The following is a 7503-nucleotide window of genomic DNA, read 5'->3' as shown; positions in this document are numbered from 1 at the left end:
GACCCCGACCCGCCCTCCGGAAAGCCCCGCCCCCACCTCGTGCCCCGTCCCGCCCCTCCCGGCTCCAGCTTCAGTCCACCCAGGCCCCGCCCTCCATCAAGCCCCGCCCCTGACTCGGCCCCGCCCCACTGACCTTGCTTTCTTCGCCCGGTGACTCAGGTCTTTGCCAAACATAGCTACTGGCTCTAGACCCGGCTGACCTCACTTCTAGGCTGCCCTCTGGACTGACCTTTGCTGCTGGACTGTGGTCAAACCTATCAGCTCCTTCCCTCGACTCCAAAAAGTTAGGAGAGGTCTGACCATCGGGACTGACAGTCTGTCCTAAAATTGTTTGCAAGTTCGCGCCTGTCCCAGGCCCCTCCCCCCCCCCCCCCCCCTGACACAAGGAATTCTGCATGACTCCAGGTACGACCCCTGAGTGCTGAGGTTCTGAGCCACCGACTACCGCCCCATCAACCTGGGTGCCTTTGGCGGGACCAGGGTCTTCCTTCGCCTTGGGTTTCCATCACCCGCTGGCCGTCGCCGCTCGCAGATTTGCACTCCAAGGTGCTTGTGCTGGAAGCCTCGGGGTCTAGCCTGCTTTAGCCAACATGGAGCTGCCCTTACTGGGATAGACTCGCTGCTCTCTGAATCCTTGCCGACCGCAGCAGCTAGACTGCTGTATAAAGCAACAGATTAGGAGCCCTTATTTATTTTTTTTTTGGAGAGGTTTTTTTTATAGGGCGCATGCACTCGCCAGACAGACAGAGAGAGACAGAGAGATAGAAAGTGAGAAATAGCCACCAGGTCCGGGACGCTACATGGGAATCCAGCGACATAGCCATTATGCCAACTGCTGGTCCCAGGAGCCCTTCTTGAAAAGCTCCCCTTCTTCCATAGTTCTGGATGCTCCAAGCAGAAGGGAAAGGGAAGGCCAATGTGTAAAACGCTTCATCTACTAATAGATGTTTCTTTCTTTTTTTAGGGAGTTTTGCTATAGGGCACATGCACTAGCCAGAGTGACAGAGAGAGAAAAAGGGACAGAAAGCAAGAAATCACACCACCACCACCGCCACCACCCCCACCTCCCCACCACTCCCCCCACTCCCAGGGAAGGGGAGGATGGCCACGCTGCAATCCCTTCTCCTCCATTCTCCTCTCAGGATGTTGGGCATGCACACTCACCCTCCCCATGTAAGTTTCAAGCCTCTGGGCCTGGGACTTGAACCACAGGCAGCCATGTGGGAGTCCAGCAGCAACCATTATGCCATCCGCTGGTCTCACAATGTGTCATTTTTAATATTGACTCCTAAAAATAAATATCGAAATTCTTGAGGGTTAACATGGTTGAGAATCTAAATGCTCTCTACTATTTCTCTTTAGATTAACTGAGATTATTAGAAAAGCAAACACCAGAAGGAACCCCTCAAACATGCCCCTTGAAAAGGTGACTCCAGGGAGGGATGTGATCACAAAAATGCTGTGCAGTTTCTGCTTTCAACTAAATCGGTAGGAGAAATGGCGCCCGGCTGCCCTGGGGGTTTGGGAAGAACCACCTCCTCCACAGTCCACGCGTGAGCACTGGGAGAGGAAGCGCTCAGGTCCGGGAATCAGGAAGAACTGTACCTCTCTACACTGCTAGGTTGGGACGGTCCCCTGCGTGCTGGCGGCCATCGTGTGTCCCTTCTCTCTGACAGCTGTGAATCACCCTCCAATTCGCTCTCTGCAGAGGTCGGAGCCTTCCTGGCACTGGGTGCCCTGCACATGACTCCTCCCGGCTTCCTCTCGGTTTCCTTTTCCTATTTTGTCTTTGTCCCAGCTTTCTTATGTCCTTGGTTTTTGGTATGTCATACTGATTGTATTAGCCTGTTGTTTCCAAAGGTACCTATGTGGTTTTAATTGAAGAAGACAACTGCGATGACCCTAGAGGTCAGTGCATTGCAAAGAGAATTAGAGCTGGGAGACACCATGCAAGCACCCCAGGGGGCTGTTGTCACGCCGCAATTCCCCTCCTCCAGTTCTGCATCCTGACAGGATTCGGGGCACTCATCCACACATGGCTGCCATGCCTTTTCAAGTCAAGTGGAGAAGCACCAGGATTGGTCAGGGCAGAGCAGTAGTGAGGGGAAGTCCAGCCAGAATTTTCTTTCTGTTTCCTGTGGGAAGGGCGAGACAGGAGAAGGGAAGCCGCTTAGCCCCACCTAGTTTGACTGATGTCACAGGCTGTGGGTGGTAGGGTGGTCTCCAATGGTCTGGTGCCTAGGCCTGGGTGATTCCAAGCAGGGGAGTTACTGGATCTCACCACTACTCAGGGGAGAGGGCAGATCCAGCTGAACAGGGGTTCACACATTTCAGCACGCCTCAAAATCCTCTGGAAATCTTGGCACAACGCAGCCAGGAGCAGCTTCCCCCAATGCTGGGAGGAACTGATTCAAGTAGACCTGGAGTAAAGCTAAGGAATTTAATTTCTAATAAGTTCTCAGAGGATGCCAGTGTCCAAGGGACCACGCTGAGACCAGTGCACTAGAATCCCTCTTCAGTGTCATTCAAGACTGGTGGGAAGGACCTTCAGAGATGACCATCTTCTAGCAACTCAAGAGAGGAATAAAAAGCAAAGGTCTTGGGGCCAGCAGGTGGTGTGGTGGTTGAGGCACTGGACTCCCACATGACTGACTGCAGTTCAAGTCCTGGACATGGTGGCTCTCTCTCTCTCTGTCTCCGTCTCTCTTTGATGAGCACACATATCCTATAGAAAATTAAATAAGTTTAATTAAATTAAATTTTAGAAAAAGAAAGAAAAGCAAAGGTCTCAGTGTCACACACCGTCACAGAGTACAAGTATCACAGGTGTAGCAGCCTTCAACATAGCCTGGGCAGGGGAGAGAGCCAGATCATGCCCTTGATCTGGGAGCTGAAGGAGGAAGACAAAAGATGAAGAGTTAAAGGTAGGTAGGACAATGGGGCCAGTAGATGGTGTGGTGGATAAGGATGCTGGACTCCCACATGGCCAACCACAGTTCAAGTCCTAGACCTGGTGGCTTTCTCTCTCTCTCTCACTCTCTCTCTCTCTCCCTCTCTGGTCAAATTGAAATAAATAAATAAAGTCAAATAAAATAATTCTTAAGAAGAAAAGGCAGATAGTACAAAATGAGATGATACCAATGTCCATGGTTTGACCAAGCTTCCTTGTGTTTTTTGTGGTAGACTGAGTGATGTCAGAGCACAGTGACAGGGAGTCAGATAACCTTTCTGTAAGTTTATTTATTTCCTCCATGAGGGAGAGGGACAGAGAACCCACACCTCCAACAGGTCCTAATGCCACAGAGCACCCCAGTCAGCCACCCCCACCCCCACCACGTCATAGACACATGCCCACAGTATTCAGGGAGGCCTCCAGATGTGAACCTGGTACCTTCTCACGTGGGCCAGCCTTGCAGAGTGTCACGTGTCACGTTTTCCAGCCCAGGAGTCAAATAACCCTGCAAGGCTGCTGCCTAGAACTTGCTTGTTAAGAAACGAGTAGTATGAGGACCCAGAATGTGTGTGTGTGTGTGTGTGTGTGAGGGCAGGAAGGGGCTGGGAAAGTGGGGGACTGAAGAAGAGCCTGATTTCTAAACATTTGCTTGGATTCTGGACCCCCTAGCCTCCAGAACTGCAAGAAAGAAACATGTGTTGTTTAAGCCACCAAGTCCACGGTGATTCGTTAGAGCCACCCAAATGAAGACACCACAGTATAAACACAATGGCAAGAGCGGGCCGTTTCCCACAGTTGTAATGTGCAGATAGTACAGTCACAATAGCATCTTAGTGTAGTTCCTTAAATTTACAGGCCCCTTGGTATGTTTTCAGTTATGTTCTTGGAGCCTCCCCCCCTTTAATTCCTTAAACAATATTGATTTCCCCTGACAAGATGGAGAATTGAGCAGAAGGGATTGTGACATAACCACGCCCGTTGAAGAGTGCTTTCTCTCTGGCAAGTGTACATGCCCTCTGACAATTTAATAAAAACTTATGTATTAAACAGAGTTTTAAAAACCTCATCATCATGAGGATCAGTCTTCCTACAACTGTGTGTGTGTGTGTGTGTGTGTGTGTGTGTGTATTTAATTCATTTTTGTGATTTGAAAATTATAATTTCATCTTTTGGACATTTGCTGCTATTCTTGGTATTTTTTGTGCTGTTTTAAATGATAGTAGTCTTCTTTTCCATTATGGCTTCTATCTGTTTCTGGTTTGTATAAATTAATGTCTTCGAGTTTGTTTTTCTTTTTAATTTAAAATTTAAAAACAAACAAACAAACAAACAAAAAACAAAAAGCACAAGGTCTTGCGCATTGAGCTCCTCCTGCCTCACTTCCGGAGCCGCTGGAATTCAGGCTGCATCACCACAGCATCTGTCGGCTGGGCCCAAAACTGAGACTTGCAGAGCCCCACGTGTTGGAGCTGTGCACCCCTACAGCTGGGCCCTGTCTTAATATCTTTCTTCATTTGATGAAAACAAGTTGATGCTTTACTAAATTGTCTTGTTTGTATGAGTTCTTCTGTCAAGTCTCAAGATTGTCCATTGGAGATACGTAGTACAGTTGTCTGTAAATAGCTAATGCCTCAAACTTGATACTATTTGCTAAAAGGTGCAGTGGAATCTTAGTTTCGTTCATGACTTTAGCAGAAAAGTTAATAAGGTGTTGATTTGTAGGCCATGGGGTGTATGTGTGTGTGTAGGCCATGGTGTGTGTGTGTGTGTGTGTGTGTGTGTGTGTGTGTGTGTCTTATTAATGGCATATCTGTTAATCACTAGATTACTCTGTTGCCTTTAAAAAAAATACACACAAGTGGATACTGAATTTTCTTTTTTGTTCTTTTTAGATTTTTGCTATTGGTTGTGTGCACTCACCAGAGAGATAGAGAGAAAGAAAGAAATCACCCCCACCCCCACCACCACCACTGGGGTACAGCCATGCCTCAATCTCTTCCCCTTCATTTTCCTCTCAGGATCTTGGGCATGCACATGTACACGCTCAGCATGTGTTGTAAGCCACCAGGTCCAGTACTCGAACTGTGGTTGACTATGTAGGAGTCCAGCGACATAGCCATTACTCCGTCTGCTGGTCCTGGATATTGAATTTTCTGTGAATACGGATACACATTAATATCTTCCCTGATACTGAACCACTGCATTCTTGCAGTCTACTCCACTTGATCATGACGTGTCTTTTACTTTTGCTATTAGGCTGTTTTTCTTTTTCTTTTTTTTTTTTTTTGGAGAGGTTTTTTTATGCTGTAGGGCGCGTGCGCTCGCCAGACAGACAGAGAGAGACATAGAGACAGAAAGCGAGAAATCACCCCCCAGAGGGGATGGTCATGCCGCATTCCCTTCTCCTCCATTCTCCTCTCGGGATCTTGGGCACACACGCACACGCGCGCAGCGTGAGTTCTAAGCCACCCTGTCCGGGACGCGAACCGCGGTCGACTACGTGGGAGTCCAGCGACATAGCCATTAACGCCAACTGCTGGTTCCTTTTTTTTTTTTACATCAAAATTCTTAAGTGAATATGGTCTGCAGCTTCTATTGATTGATTTAATTATTTATCACTACAAGGCAAACACACTTGCCAGGGATAGACAGAGAGGAGAGAGGAGAAAGCAGCCATCTTCCCCTTACCCCACGGCCCCAGAAATGGTCACAGGTCAATCCTTTCTCGTCCATCTCCCCATCCTTTCAGGATTTAGGGCTTGCATGTATGTGCACACAACCTGTTTCTCAAGTGGCTCAGTCCAGAACTCGAGCCTCACGGTTAGCCATGTGGGCTCTGGCTGACTTAACCCCAGACCACAGAGCCAACTCTACAACTTCCTTTACAGGGAATAAAAACTTTGGAATCCATATGAAATAAATTTGGAATGTAATAGAATAAAAACCATGCCATTTTGTGTCAGTTTGGAGGATTAGTATTATAGGTAGATCATAAAATGAAATGCTTTGAAATAGTTTTAACAATGAAATGAGCTAAACTTTTTTTTAAAAGATTATTTTATTTAACTTCATTGACGTATTTATTTTATCTTGACCAGAGAGGGACAGAGAGAGAGAGAAAGAAAGTGAGAAAGCAAGCCATCAGGTTCAGGACTAAAACCACAGTCAGCCATGTGGGAGTTCAGCACCTTTAACCACCCCGCCACCTGCCAGCCCCAAAATGAGCTAATCTTTAAAGATTCTTGTAGAATTTCTTTGTGTGACCATTGGCTTAGTGTTCCTTCATCTTTTTTTTAAATGAACAATTTAGTCTTTTATTTCTTCTACAATAATCAGTTTGTGTAGACTTTCTGTCTCTGTGGGGTCAATTTCAGTAATTATATGTGCCTAAAAACATCCATGTCTTCTCAATGTTTACATGTATTTGCAGAGTTGTACAAATTACTTTATTAAAATTTTCTCCACTTTTATGCTATTATTTCTATTTCAGTGTATTTGTACTTCCTTTTTAAAACTTAAATGAGCCAATGGCATGTGTATTTTGTTGTATTTTCAATAACCAATTTCTAGATTTATTATTTCTACTATTTCCTATTTTCCAAGTCACAACCTATAGTTTTATCTTTTTAAAATTTTGTTTAGAATTATTTAATTTTATTTATTTTAATTTGACCAGAGAGGGGCAGAGAGAGAGCAAAAGAGACAGAAAGTGAGAAAGCAAGCCACCAGGTCCAGGACTCGAACCATGGTCAACCATGTGGAAATCCAGCACCTTTAACCACCATGCTGCCCGCTGTCCCCTGTAGTTTTATCTTTTAATCACTTCCTTCTCCTTTCTTTTGGTTTCTTGTGTTACCTTATCTTCTATGTTGTGTGTTAGATTCATTTATATTCATGTTTTCATTTATATTGCACCAGGTAGTGAAAGCTCTTCATTTTCCTGTGATCGCTGCTTTAGTGGTATTGGAAATTATATGTCTTATTTTTATTATTATCTTCAAAAAAATTGTGTAATTTAAAAAAATTTTTCTCTTAACCCAGGGTCGTTTAGTACAGTGTTTTTAAATATCAGGGGAAAACCATCTTTAGATTTTAAAAATTTTGGCATTACTTTCTAGTTGTATTGCATTTGTTATGTAATGCAATTATATTTCTATCTGGAGAGATTTCTTGAGATTTCCTTGGTGGTATAAAGTTTGGTAAAGTTCCATGATCATTTGAAAAGAAGGTAAGTTCCCTTTCACAAAGGTCCAGATGTCAATATTCTTTTATAGGATCTATTGGCTTTTCCCTTCCCACTTAATGACAAGAAGAAAATCAAAACTTCAGAGCCCTCGAGAACAACCTCCAACATGAATGACAGCGACCCAAACAAATAGACCCGAAAGTAACCGGGAGATGTGCAGGAGGGAGAGATCCCATCCCCTTACAGTTTCTCTCCCAAAACGATGAATATGATGTGAGAGAAATGAGAAAGAATATTATACTCACAGGAGGAGAATAGATGTCATTAAAAATATATTTTTTTAATAATAATAAGTCCTGAAAGC

The sequence above is a fragment of the Tupaia chinensis genome, unplaced genomic scaffold (assembly GCF_000334495.1).
Source record: "Tupaia chinensis unplaced genomic scaffold, TupChi_1.0 Scaffold000240_1, whole genome shotgun sequence".
Classification (NCBI taxonomy): Eukaryota; Metazoa; Chordata; class Mammalia; order Scandentia; family Tupaiidae; genus Tupaia; species Tupaia belangeri.
Note: the sequence above shows the minus strand (reverse complement) of the source record.